The 15,114-nt window shown below is 33.9% G+C and overlaps 1 long non-coding RNA gene across 1 annotated transcript; it reads right to left on the bottom strand.

The window, feature by feature from the left end:
• Window positions 1–2,516: 2,516 nt before the first annotated feature.
• On the bottom strand, window positions 2,517–6,404 carry LOC136066716 (uncharacterized). Its single transcript, XR_010628208.1, has 3 exons — window positions 5,933–6,404; window positions 3,850–3,976; window positions 2,517–3,451 (listed from the first exon to the last, which is right to left on the bottom strand). It is a non-coding gene; the product is annotated as an uncharacterized LOC136066716 (long non-coding RNA).
• Between the last annotated feature and the right edge of the window lie 8,710 nt (window positions 6,405–15,114).

Here is a 15,114-nt window from a genome sequence, read left to right on the forward strand (position 1 = left end):
TGAATAGAGAGAAAGTTTGTTATATAGAGAGAGGGGGTGAAAAATGAATTGAAGTTGTTGTTGTTGTTGTTGTTTTTTTTTTTTTTCTAAAGAAATATAACATGAAATGTATTAGTAACTGTACAAAATTAATAACTACCGAGTGGAACAGTGCAATTGAACACCAACAGTTGCAAAAATAGTTCTGAAACGGTTTGCTTGAACAAAAACATTTTTTGTGTGTTTTTAAACGAAGACGTGGCATTTCCTGTTGGAATTTGAACATATAGCACAAATTAATCAACCATTTATTAACAAAAGAATAAACTAAGAACCAGACAATTAATGGGAAAATTCATAAAAACTTATCTTTCAAAATTTTTGGTACTTGTTCTAATGCAATGCCTTAATCACTATAATCTGTGAACGTTGTAGCCTATGTATTGCAATTGTAGGGAAAATTTTAAATTTTATTTTAATTTTTTAATAAAAAGCACTCAAATAACTTGACAAAAATGAACAAAGAGAACATAAGAAACAAAAACATAGGAAGAAGGAATGAAATAAATACCAATTGTAAAAAAAAAAACAACATAAATAAAAAGGCATGCATGTTGATTTTAAATAGATACCCAAAACGAATGCAACCCAAATAGACAAAACAAAACCAATTCTAATCCAATTTATTTAGGCAAAATCCAATATAACCCAAATACCAAAAAAAAAAAAAAAAAAGGAAAAAAAAAAAAAGAAAAAAAGAAAAAAAAAAGAACCTATTCTAAACTAAATTCCAACGGTTTAACGGTGGTGGGAGGTCTTGCTGACAGTGGAAGCGGCCCACAGATTTCAATCTCTACCTTAGAGACTTTGACTCTCTCTCTCAATTTATTTATTTTATTTTATTATTATTTTTTTCAGATAATTTTTGCTGCTTTGTAATGCTGTATCTGTTCAATTGTAATGTGTTTAGGGAAAAATTGGGCAAAATTTGTATGGAGAGATTGTTTTAGAGTTGTTGCAAGAAATTAGAAATAGAGTATGGAGAGAGAGGGGGAGAAGACTGAAGCCTGTGTGTAACCAAAGAAAAAAAGAAAAAGAAAGAAAGGGAATTGTCATTTTAAAACTTGGACGCCTTGTTTGGAGAAATTGACTCAACATTTTCCACAAGAAATATATTTTAGAGAGAGAGAGAGAGAGAGAGAGAGAGAGATGAGAGAGAATTGTTGGTTACATTGTGTCTCTAAATTAATATAGTCAACTGAACTGTATTAAAAATAATGTTTTGTATTAACCACTAAACGAAAAGACACTTATTTTGGGAGTTTTTTTAATGTAAACATGGCAATAACTTATGTAGCCACATGGTGCAATGAGGAGCGGTCAACAAAAAATCAAACGTTTCGGCTATTAGTTATTACTAGTCGCTAACCCGTGCGATGCACGGGTTTGTCTCTTTGAATTGCTTTTGATATGAAACATATAAGTTCAAGTAGAACATGTTCTTAGCAACAATAAATGACACCATAAAAAATTTCATACCCAAAGCATTTGTACGTATAATGTAGTTTTAGCTGTTATAAAGAGTTTATATATATATATATATATATATATATTTGAAACCATTACAAAGTTGGCTGATAACAATTGTGCAAAATTTTTATAAATTGAAAGTATGAAATGTCTATAGATTAAAAGACAGAAGTTGATAGTTCATTTTGCCTTTGTGTAGTAACTCATAAAACAAATAATTAAAAGCATAAAATCAAATTTCCAAAGTGAATCACACCTTTTGCTAAGGGGACAAATTGAAGCATTCTAACATCTTAATTCACGCGTAGTACATTGCAATATGTTGAGATATTTTTCTTGATGGATTCTCCTTAGATGTTTTGGTACGTCCATTTGGAACATTCACTTTCCACTTCAATTGCTCATCATCTTAATCAAAAACTTCAATTGACTCTACCCAAGATGAAAATTCCTACAGCTTTTGTTTTCTCAAGTACTAAGATTCATACACATGCGTACATAAATACATATATAGACAAACTAAATAATAGATTAACCACAAAAATATTTAAGCTCATTTGCTTGTTTTTTTAGGTAGGTAGATAATGAGGGAGGGAAGTGTGGGGTTTAATCTGATATTAGGGTCCACAAAAATGCTATTATCACTTGAACGCCTTAAAATTTTTATTTTGGTTTTAAAGATTAATGAAACTCTATTTCAGTAAAGAATCAGATTTCTTTTCTGAACTTCCAAGAACGCCATCAATCTTAGCTTACTGTTAGCCTTGCAGAAACGATAATTGCCAACCCACGTAAATGGGTTTTCAAATATTAAGTAAACATCATCTTCATATGGTCCGAGTTCTAAAAGAATGCTAGGCCTAGGAGTTGCACAATGCACTGAACAGTCTTTTTTGTTTCTTCAGGTAATGCATTAGCTGGGTATTCATACTGATATTTTCAATAGTTAGTTCTTTACTCTTCTTTTTTTTTTTTTTGAAAAAGTTTTGTTACTATCATTAGTTATATGTTGTATAATGAAATTTATTCATCTAACAAAGAAAAATAATATACATAAGAATGATTTTAGAAACAGTCAAGAGGCAACATCTCAGTTAATACGAAAGGAAAAAAGTTGACTTTTTTAAAGGGAAAAAATTGAACTTAGTACTGTTTATTAGGTGTTTTAATTATTTTTTACGTAATAAAATCTATTCATCTAACAGAGAGAGAGACTCATTAAGCTTGAAGTTCACAATATGTCTTCATAAAACATGTGTAAGATGCTCAAGAGAAGAGATACAGAACTGCCACTGCCAGTCAATAAGGACTATCACGGTTTGTGAGAGCAGGCCAGTTATGGTTAAAATATCAAACGTGCATGAATTTTGTACTCTATTAGGATTTGAGCATAGGAGGTCATTTAGTAGAACCATCATTTACATATTTATGGTATCTAAACAATGTCAACCCAAACCAAGTATCATACATAATAGAAATGAGTTTTGCAAGGGACTGATCGAGATTGACTCGTGTTTTACAACATGCCCCTGCCACACATAGGTGCACACGCATGCAGACACACACATGCATCTGATTATACTCTTGTGGCAATAGGGGTGATGCTCACCATAGAGACTCAGTTCTCTGACAACCACACCAGTAGTTCAATTTTGTTCGGTCCAATATATCACATAGCATTCCTAACTTGCAGCCAATGCAGCACTGCTCTCATGATTGGTTTTCTATATTTTGAACTCCCTCTAAACAACAGTTTTCCATTTGGAGAACTTTGGGACTCTTTAAGTTATGGACTAAACAGATTGATATATAAAAGGGACAACAAATCACCCATTCACTCTTGCTTAGGTGGTAAATTGAATGATATCATTAGAAAGTCAGAATTGATAGAGATTTATTGGAAATTTAGACTTTAATTTAAAAAAATCACCTGAGAAGGAACCTTGAAAAAAAAAAAAAAAAAATCAGAAAATACAAAACATCATAAAGAAGTAAACACTGATAACCTCAACTTTAAAATTTTCAAACTAAATCCATGCAAATTTGTACCAGCCAAAATTCGATTAACAACTTCAATTATTCAAAATTCTATGATGGAGTGAAGCAGAAGGATTAAATTCAATGAAAAACTTCAATTGTTAAGTCAAAATTCTAAGGAGAGTGAAGCAAAAAAACTCAACAGCAAATGAAAATAAAAACAGTCTCAACTTAAGAAATAAAATTCCTATATCAAAACCAATAAATATGCAATTAGATTCCAATTTCATATTCTTTATAGAAACATATTAACAATAAATATGCGAGAAACCATACATAATAAAGGAGAAGATTGGTAAATACCTAGCTATTCTAGTCTCGTAGTTTCTAAATTTTTCAAGTAGTAGGATTTGTGTAATGTATTAAGAGTTTTACGCAGATGCAGAGAATCCACAGTTCCAAATAACCCAGATAATAAAATGCCAAATCCCTGTAAGCAAAACAATAAGAATCAAATTTTCAACCCATATTCAGGAAACATTAATAGAAGAGAACAGATTCAATAAACCTCAATGTAACTGCAAGTGGAAAAGAACTACACGTGCAGGTATAAACTTCTTTCTGAAGAACAAAAATGCAAGCCTTATGGGAGCATTAAAATATTTTTGCAACCCTATCAAACAAAACATTCTAATTATCCTTTCAAAACTAACAAATCCCAGTAAAAATAAAAACCAAGAAAAGCACAAAGGCTTAAAAGAAAAAACTGACCTCTTGACAAAAACCACAAAACTGAAAATAAAACCCACTTTTGAGAAAGCTAACAACTGTTTGATGAACTGGAACAATTAGGACATATGTCATGAAGAGACTTTCACTTCTCAAACTATTGAATTCATTAAGCAAAAATATAAAATGCAAAGAAGCTAACACTATCATTTTGTTATGAGATGGTAAATTTAGTATTTGTGCACATAAACAAAAACGTCATGGCTTTCAGTAAATTAAGATGCAATCTTTTTAACATCAAATGCGGAAAGGGTCTTCAATACCCAATCTAAAATATAGACCTGATTTTCTCACGTCATGAAATGAATTGAAAAGTCAAAAACCTCTGTATGCAGTAAACATACCTTGTGAGCCTTATATCAAAACTAAAACCAATACTTGAAATCTACCTCAATTTTGGACCCCTAAAGTCACCAATAAAAAAATAAGTAAAAAAAATGTTTTGCAAGAATGAAAGAAAATGATATAAGAATTTAAATCATTTAGCATATTTTTAGTATACTTCCAAATACATGTAACCAAATCTAATTCACCTTATTCAACCCAATGAAAATAAAATTTGAGAAGTTTTGCAATTTCTTTTTTGTTGAATGTAAGTTCCAAGTTTTTCTAATTTAGAAAGGCATATGTTTTTAACAGTTGTCTAGAATTCATGGTAAATGACCTACTATTAAAAACGACATCTTCCTCTTTTCCTTAATCTATTCAAAACTGAAATTTTAATTTGAAACCAAAGCTTGTCAATAAAAGAACTACAACTACAAAGAATTAATGTTTTCAAGCAAATCTGTCATTGATACTTTATATGTTCTGCCTTTTAAAATTTTTTCCCTTCTAATAATACCATTACCAACTCTCACATGTTATAGAAAGCTAACCAGTTAAGTATTAACATGTACCAACTATTAGCATAACAATTAGTCCAATCATTACACAACCAAATATCCAAAAATGGTATCAAAAGCTTATTGTAAAAATAATTAGAAAGACACATTCATTATCAATTCGTCAAGTTCCACAGCCATTTATATATGGTCATGTGATTGATAAAGGATCATCAGTAAGAAGAAAACTGCATTTTAAATTATAATTAGTCATAAATGAATCAGTTCCAGGACAATGTAAAAAGTAGATTTTGTTTTTTGGCAACTTATGAAGTGTAATTCATGAACTAAAGGTTCTGACCTTTACAATGAGTTAGATCAAGACTACCTCATGCATTGTCTTCAAGAAATGGACCAACACCCAAAGTTGCGTTATGCAGCAAAAACAGTAGGCTAGATATGTAGTTAACATGGACTAAATCAAGAATAAGAATAACCTGTCTCTTCTTTTTAGGGGCTGCTAAAAACTACTGTAACATGCACATAGTTTGTAATCCTATTTTCCAACTTACAAACCCCAAAGGTATGCCAATATTCATGGTTTTCATACCAGTGCCACATATTGCCTTGTTTGTTTATGTTGGAATCTAAGAATTTCCCAAAAGCAGAAAAACTGCTACAAACCAACTAAACCAAGAAGTCAATTACAACTAAAACCTTACACACAAAAATTAAACACTTGTGGTAAATTGGATTTTGTGAATCCAACAAAAGGCCAAAATTTATATCAAGATAGGGAAAAGAAAGGATTGAATCAAATGATTATGTACCACCTGTCAAAGAGAAATTTCCTCAAACGCAGGACATGCAACATTTTTCAGAGTCTTCCAATCATACCATTCTTTTCCTCATCTTTCTAACTCCCTCAAACCAATTCCAAATTTTAAACCTTAATCAAAACCAAATCTAGGCTAGATGCCTAAATCAAAACTAAGCAGTCCATATCAAATTTTTTGTGCATAAGAAAATACATTTACCGATGTAGTGACTTCTCTCTCCGGCTCTCTATTTCTTCTCAAAGTGCCTTGTGAATGTTTTGCTTTGAGGCTTTTCTTGCAAATATGGAAAAAATTGCGCTGCAAGAAATAAAGTACAGAGTGCGGGAGAGGGGGATAGAATACAAAGACTGGGAGAAGAAAGGAATATGTAATGGGCAAAATTTGTAACTGCACAGTGGACAAAACGTTGTGTCTGTTTTTAGCATAGTCAAGTAATATGCCTTTTTTTTATTTTTTTTTATTTTTTTTTATTCTATTTTCATTTGATTGTGTTTATATAATATGCATTTGATTGTTTATGATTTTGCATCATCAAATGCAGTTTTAGTTTTGCTCAAAATTTGAGATGGCGACAAAATTGTCAATGTTATATGATTTAGTGGAATGGGTGTTGGATTTGGTGTAGGGGTTGGATCAAATTGATAGAGCCGCTAAAGCCTAAATGTTATGGTTTGTGGCATTCTAACTTGCATCTTTATTATTGTTGGTTATTATTTACTTATTGTAATATATTACTTCATAATAAATAATGTAAACCAGTAGGCTTTGATAGTTCTTCATACATGAGAAGAGAAGAATGGCCAACCCTTCACCCTCAAAGTTTTTGAAAAACTGCCTGAGCCAAATTGAAAAAATGGGGCTTTTTATAATGTTCTAAAAGCACAATTGTATATATATATTCTATTTACTAATTCTTTTGTAATACTTATTAAACCAAATGTAAGAACACATTATGATTATTGTAATATATTACTTTATAATATTTGTATGTATCTCATTTTTAATGATCTTGTGTATAAAATTTTGACAATTTCATCATAAGAAATGTTCAAACTACATTTTTCAAATTATATTGGAGACGATTTAGCTTTCAATAGTTGAAATTAGAGAAACTTTTAAACTTTAACATGTAAATATTTGATCTAAAACAATTCCGTGCATCGCACGGGTTAGCGACTAGTATATATATATTTTGGTTTTTTGTTTTCCTTTTTCAATTTTCTTTCTCTTTCCAAAATCATAAGCATCATATTTCTCTAGAAAAGAAAAGGAAATAGGATTAGTTTCAATTAAATCCTATATATTTCATTATGAGGGTTTCAGTTTGTGCTCCATTAGACCAAATTATCATATATTTCTTTTTTTTTTCTTATAAAGTAAATGAAATTTAGAATTGAATAATTAAATACATTTCATATTAGTTGGTGGGAAATAAAGTAGAATGTTAAGCCGGGCCAACCTAATAGCTATTAAGCCAATTAGGCTGTCATTTTTAAAGGTGGTTCTCATCTTCTCTTAGGCAGGGGAAAATTTTGTCCCTCTCCATTGGTGCGTTAGTCCTCCCAAGTACTAAGGTGCTTGTGAAGCTTGTGGGGTTTTCTTGTTGGGTTTGTGGGAAACAGTCACATAGTTTAGATTCGTCAAACGGTGGGGACAACATTATGGATGAACTTTCCAGGTCTTGGGGTAAACTAACCCTGTCGGACAAAGAGAATGCTGGCATTGTTCTACCAAAAGCTTCTAAATTGAGTGAGTTTATACTAGCTGCAAAATTCTACACTCCTAGAGCTTTAAACATGGAGGCCGTTGATAGGACTTTTAAACTATTGTGGAGATGTAGTGATGGTTTTAGGATTAGGAATCTAAATGACCATAAGGTTCTGTTTGTGTTCGATGATGAACGTGAAGTTAATCGGATTGTGGTGGGTCAACCATGGAGCTTTGTCAAACATTTAGTGTGCATTCAGAAGTATGAAAAGAGTATTTCACTGCGGTCCTTGAGTTTTAAGACTGCGATGTTTTGGGTTCAAGTGCATGATCTTCCCATCCATTATATGTCTATAGAAGTGGTTGTAACTATCTATGGGAATGTAGGGGAGGTGGTGCGTTCTACTGGAGCAGAAACAGAGGAGGGGGCAGTTTTTTCAGGGTGAGAATTCGGTTAGACATTTCTATGCCTTTGTGTCGAGGGAGATTAGTAACTTTTGAGGAGGGGAAGAAGTTGTGGGTACCATTTAAGTATGAAAGGCTACCAAATTTGTGTTATTGGTGTGGGAGGTTGACTTATGCTGATAAAGATTGCCTGCTATGGATTTAGAGTAAGGGTACGCTCACTGATGATTAGAAACAATTTAGTTCATCTCTAAAGTGCCACCCTACAGCCCCTCAAACCAGAAGGTTATCTATGTCCCTAGATTCTATGATAAGTCAGGTTTAGAGGAAGACACTGCTAGTGGTTCGGGGAAGAACGGTGAAAACACAGAGGAGGCAACCAGTGCACAGGCGGCGCCGGTGGTGGTCACTACTCCGATGGAAACTGAGGACGTTGGGGAGGGCATTAATGCAGACGTTTCAATGCAATTGATGGTAGGTTTGAATTCAAAATTAATGCCCGATGATTGGCAGGATGTTCATGTGGGTGAGGATTTTTCTTGTATAAAAAATTCTCCTCATATTAATCCTATAGCTGTTTTAGGGAGTGATCAGCGTGATTTGGAGAGTTTAATTGGAGAAAGTTATGGGAATTTGGGTGCACGAAATAAGGGGGAGATATTATCCAATTATGGGGCACGGTTACAAATTTGGGGGTGCCACGTGATTGCCTTACCAAACTAATTAGGTGGCATGTTGAAGAGGGTGATGTGGGATTAAAAGAAGTTGAGTCAACAGGAAAGGGTGAGGCAGGACCTGATCTAGGCAAACCCGAATTTATCTCTACCCTATGTGAGTGCAAAAAGCGTGACTTAACAAATTTGCATGAGGTTGAAATACTGCAGGGGGGGGGGGGGGGGGGCGGGGCTGGTTGGGGGAATCAAATTTCTCAAGTCCCAAAAAAGGCTCTACCAGGACTCATTTCAGAAGCTAGGTCTGATCACACTAACTCTTTGGATGTGTTGGTAGGGCAAAAGAGGGGCAAGCCAACAACCTTCTGCGATTCAAAAACTCAACCAAAGAAGAANGATAGGGCTGCCTTGGTCCAATTGAAACAAGAATTAGCAGGATTATTGGTGAAGGAAGAAAAATTGTGGCACCGACATTCTAAAACTCATTGGATGAAAGAGGGAGATAAAAATTCAAAGTATTTCCATCATAGAGCTTCTCAAAGATATAGAAGAAATCAGATTTTGGGATTAGAAATTCAAGGGGTGTTATGTGTATGGGTGATGACAATGTTGTGGGTTTGTTGGAAGAATTTTACAAGAAGCTTTTTACAACCTCTAATCCGTGCAATATGGAGGAGGTATTGCATCACACAGGTTTGGTGGTAATAGAGGAGATGAATAGGGAGTTGGTGGGAGAGTTCACACATGCTGAGGTTGATTTAGCTCTTAATCAGATGGCACCATTGAAAGCATCGGGACCATATGGGATGCCACCATTCTTTTACCAACACTACTGGCAAAGCATTGGAGATGAGGTATCAAAGGCAGTATTGGATTGTCAGAATTCCAGGAAATTACCATTAGGTTTGAACCATACATTCCTTACTCTTATTCCAAAAGTAAAGAGTCTTGAAAAAGTTTATGATTTTAGACCTATAACTCTTTGTAATATTTTGTACAAATTAATATCCAAAGTGCTTGCAAATAGGTTAAAAAAAATCTTCTCAAAGTGCTTTTCAAGCAGATAAAGCTATCTCAGATAATATATTAGTGGCTTTTGAAACTTTACATCACATGCAAACCAAGAAATCTAGAAAACATGGTTATATGGAAATGAAATTAGATATGAGTAAAGCCTATGATAAGGTTGAGTGGAATTTTTTCCTTTTCTTTTCTAGAGAAATATGATGGTTATGATTTTGGAAAGAGAAAGAAAATTGAAAGAGGAAAACAAAAAACCAATATATATATATATATATATTTGAAAAAAGCTTAACTATTAATCCCTTGTCTATAAAAAAAATACTCCAACAAAGCCCCTACAACTCTGTAGCAAAACTCTCATAGTACTGAAGAGTTCAAGTTGCTGACTACAACAATTCTACTACCTGCCGGTACCAGTCTAGGAGGCATATTGTACCATCTAGGGGATTGAGACAAGGAGACCCTTTATCTCTGTATCTTTTCCTTTTATGTTTTGAGGGGCTTAATGGGTTAATAAATAATATAGTCTATGAAGGAAAAATTTAGAGTTACTCCCTTTGTAGGAATGGTCCAAAGATATCTCACTTGTTTTTTGCAGATGAAAGCTTGCTATTTTGTAGAGCGAGTTTGGGGGATGTCACAACTATTCAAAATATTTTGGAGGTGTATGAAATTGCATTTGGTCAACAAATAAATAAGGAGAAAATTACACTCTTCTTTGGCAAGTTTGTTAGTGATGTGGTAAAAAATTATGTGAAAGAGCTCCTTGGGGTACTGGAGATAAAATAGTATGAAAAATATTTGGGTCTACCAACAATTGTTGGGAAATATAGAAGTGCAAGCTTGAATTATATAAAGGATCGGGTTTGGAGTAAATTGCAAGGGTGGAAGGAAAAGCTCATATCTCAAGCTGGAAAGGAAGTGTTGTTAAAAGCGGTGGTTCAAGCTATTCCTACTTTTGCAATGGGGTGTTTCAAGCTCTCGGTGGGATTATGTAGGGATATTGAGATGCTTATTCGGAAATTTTGGTGGGGACAAAGGGGAGAAAGAAGGAAGATTCATTGGAAAAGTTGGGAAACACTTTGTAAATCAAAGAAAGAAGGCGAGTTGGGTTTCAAGGAGCTAGCAAAGTTCAATAACACTATGTTGGCAAAACAAGTATAGAGACTTATTCATGGTAAAAACTCCTTATTTTATTGTGTGTTTAAGTCAAAATACTTTCCAAATGGCACCATTTTTTATGCAAAATAGTCCTTGGGGTTGTTTGCTTGGAAAACCATCTTGAAGTCTAGAAAAGTAATTTCCATGGGTGCAAAATGGAGAGTGGCGGATGGTTTGTCCATAAGTGTATTCACCGACAGTTGGATACCTGATGCCTCGGGTGGGAGAGTGACAGCTTCGGTACTAGGAGTGGATGCAAACATGAAGGTGGCTGACTTGATTGATGCTAGTTTGGGATGTTGGAAAAATCATTTAATTGATTCATGCTTGCTGCCGTTTGATGCTATAAGGATTAAGGCAATTCCTTTGTCTGACTTACCACAATTAATCTAATGTATTGGGCTGTAGAAAGGAGTGGAATTTATTTGGTAAAATCTGGGTACCGTGCTTTATGTGATGAAGCAAGGAGTGGGGAAGCATCAAGTTCAAATTTGGGGTTGGTAGCTGGGTTTTGGACGAATATATGGAAGCTGGGGGTGTCGAGGAAAGTTAAACATTCTCTTTGGAGAGCTTGTACAAATAGCTTGCCAACGAAAATTAATCTGTTGAAGCGGAGAGTTTTGAGTGATCCGGTCTGTCACCTGTGTGGCCGAGTTAATGAAGACAAGCTCCATGCATTGTGGGGATGTGAGGCTGTCAAGCAGGTAGGGACTGTGACTTCAACTGTGTGAATCAATTTGAAGCGGCACAAGGATCATTTCAGGACTTGGTAGCGAAGGTCCTGTCAAAACCGAGAACGCGCGAAGTTTTTTCAACAGCAGTGTGGTTTGTATGGGCACACAGAAACAAGTCGAGACTGAATGAAAAAACATTGCCACTCAACGGCATTAGAGATGCAGTAGGTAACTTTCTACAACTGTTTCGCTCCTGTCATGAACCACCTGTTAGTAACAAGATGATGAGGCGACACAAATGGACACCTCTAAACCCAGGTGATTACAAAGTTAACTTTCATGGCGCCATGTTTAACAAAAGTGATGACGCAGGTGCGGGCATTGTGGTACGTGACTCAAGAGGATTAGTTGTGGGGCAATGGCGGCTGTGGAGTGTTTAGAGTTGTTGGCAATAAGGCACGCGGTGATTTTTGCAAACACAATTGGGTTACAACAGTCCCACTTTGAAGGTGATTTGGAAAAAGTCATCAAAGGGCTGTTGGGGGTGGTATGCAATTCTCATCTCTTGGGCATTTGTTTAGAGACATTTTATTTCATGTTAGCTCCATGCGAAGTTTTTCTTTCGCTCATGTTGTAAGGCAAAGTAATGCGGTAGTACATGTTTTAGCCCAAAGAGCAAGATTATCTTTTTCTTTTTTTGCCTGGATGGATTCAATTCTGTCAGATATTGACGATTTTGTAAGTGCTGATATCCACATTGTGGACTAATAATAAAACAAGTACGTTGTCTTTTCTCTAAAAAGAAAAGGCGGTCATTTTTTATTTTTTATTTGGTTTTGTATTGGTTTTTTGTTTTCCTTTTTCAATTTTCTTTCTCTTTCCAAAATCATCTATAAGCATCATATTTCTCTATAAAAGAAAGGAGATAGGATTACTTTGAATAAATTCCTATATATTTCATTATGAGGGTTTCAATTTATGCTCCATTAAATCAAATTATCATATATTTCTATTAGGCCTGTCCACAGGTCGGTCTGGGTCGGGTTGTGCCCAACTCAAAACCGACCCGACCAGATCGGATGGCCAAAATTTCAATCCACCACCGACCGGAGGGTTGATTGGATTGGGCGGATCTAACGTTCAATGGATGGCGGTCGGTTCGGTCGGAGTTGGAGATCTCAAAATCAGCCAAAATCAATGATATTTTCATTGGATTTTCGATGGGTTATCGCCGAATTGGCAAAATCTCACCAGATTCGGTGAGATCTCGCCAAATCTGATGGAGATTCCATGGATCTAGCTGAGATCTTACTAGAAATGGCTGAGATTTCGCTGGAAATGGCTGAGATCTCGTTGGATCTAAAAAATGCGCTGGAAATTTCTCTTTTGATCGGTTCAGTCGGGTTTCTTTGGTTTTGGGGAGAAAACCCACCAACCGACCTGTGATTTTCAGATTCTAGAGGCGGAGACCCGCCGCCGACCGTCACTAGCGTCAGGTCGGCTAGTTCTCGAGCCGAGTCGGATGGGTTGGCCGGGTGGATCGAGTATCAGTTGCTGTTGGACACCCTTAATTTCTATTTTTCCTTATAAAGTAGATGAAATTTAGAATTAAATAATTATATACATTTCATATTGTAGTTGGTAAAGTATAAAATGGAATGTTAAGAAGGGTCGACTTTACCATTACACCTATTAGGCAGTTGCCTAAGTCCCCAAATTTTAACTAATACCAATATTTTTATACCTATAAGAGTATTATTAGACCTCAAATATTAGCCAGTAGATTAAAAAAAAAAAAAAGAAATGCAATAGACTCAAGATACAAAATGTTACAAAAATTTAATAACATTTCCAAATTAATATGCCAACTCACACATGGGCTAACTACAATCTCTATTTTTTTTTTTTTTTTTGCTATGCTAATTTAGGAATGTTATGAAACTGTTGTATCCCTAGTATTACTAAAAAAAACTGTTTAGAGTACTTCTACATCCACAACATTTTAACAAAATATCCCAAGTGGGTAGTCTGTTATTAAAAGGTAAAAAAGTGATGTTAGTGGTATGCCCAAATTAGAACCAATAATAGATTATCACATAAGATTTGTTGTGAAGTTATTATGAAAAGGTTGTGAATGTAGTATTACTCAATTTTTCATCAAAGACAGAGAAAGGGAAGGGGGGGGGGGGGGGGGAATTAGGGAAGTATAGCTAGACCACAATCCACTCATTTCTTTACTAACAAAAAAAATTATGATGAAAGACAATATAATAATAATAAAGGGATAAAAATGAACAAATTCTTAAAAAAAAGAAGAAGTTATAATAAACAAATTTAGATGAACAATTCACACATGAACAAGAAATTTATTAAATAAAACTTTTTCTTTTCGTCTGAGCAAATTAGAAGAATAGATTTTATGTAAAAAAATATTATTTACTTAAATATAAATATATAAAAAACTTCAATTTAAACATCACCTTAGCCTCCAAAATCACTTGAGCCACCACCCTTGTGTTAAGAGTAAGACGAAGGATTTCTATTCAATACTTTCACGATCATAATGGTATTTCATAAAATTATAGCATGACTACTATTTTTGAATTCATAATCATAAGAAAAAATGAAAAAGAAAAATAAGAAATAAGAAGGAATTTGTGGTCTATAAGATGTCTTACCATCTTATTATATCTTTTCCTAATAAGTAATAACCACGAAATAAGAAAGTAAACCAAGAGAAATATATATATATATATATATTTTTTTTTTTTGAGGAAAAGATAAGTAATTTTATTGCGGTAAATTATATTGGAATACACTATCTAAAGTGGTAGATCTTCTAACCACATGTCAAGAAGTGAGTCTTCTTTATCTTTGTATATATCCACTCAATCATTTACAAAAATAATTATCCTAAACTTAAAGTTAAATAATATATCTCACATGCCTCAATAATGTCAAATTTTACTAATCAAATATATTGACTTTCATATCAAAAATGAAATCTATTAACTTTAATTCTTCTTAAAAAATCTGATAAATTTAATAACCACAAAATTATAAAGAAAAAGAAAAACTTTAACATGCATAAAATCATTGTTTCCATTATTATTATTTATTAATACCAAGTAGTTAAAGGCCAATACAAAAACACCTTTTATTGCAAGTGAATATATTCACCTAAGTTTCTTTTGCTCTAAGCTTAAGAAGTCCATTTCTCAACATTGAGAGACGTACAACTTTTGCCAAAAGCCTTGTAATTCACCGATATGGCACATTTTAGTGCTTTTTACGGATATATTCAAGATTCAAAATTTTCACCATTTTTTCACTTGTCACGTTAAGCCTTTGCTATAGGATGTTATAGACTTGAAACCATTGGTTGTGACTTAGTTGTGAGTCCAAGTACAAACCAAGACTCTCTCTCTCTCTCTCTCTCTCGCTCTCTCTCTCTCTCTCATTTTTTGTGTGTACATGGCAAAGAATATTTTTATTGGAATGGGGTAGATTAGAGATAACATTTAAGTTTGGGATA

This window comes from Quercus suber, unplaced genomic scaffold (assembly GCF_002906115.3).
Source record: "Quercus suber isolate HL8 unplaced genomic scaffold, Cork oak 2.0 scaffold_44, whole genome shotgun sequence".
Taxonomy (NCBI): domain Eukaryota; kingdom Viridiplantae; phylum Streptophyta; class Magnoliopsida; order Fagales; family Fagaceae; genus Quercus; species Quercus suber.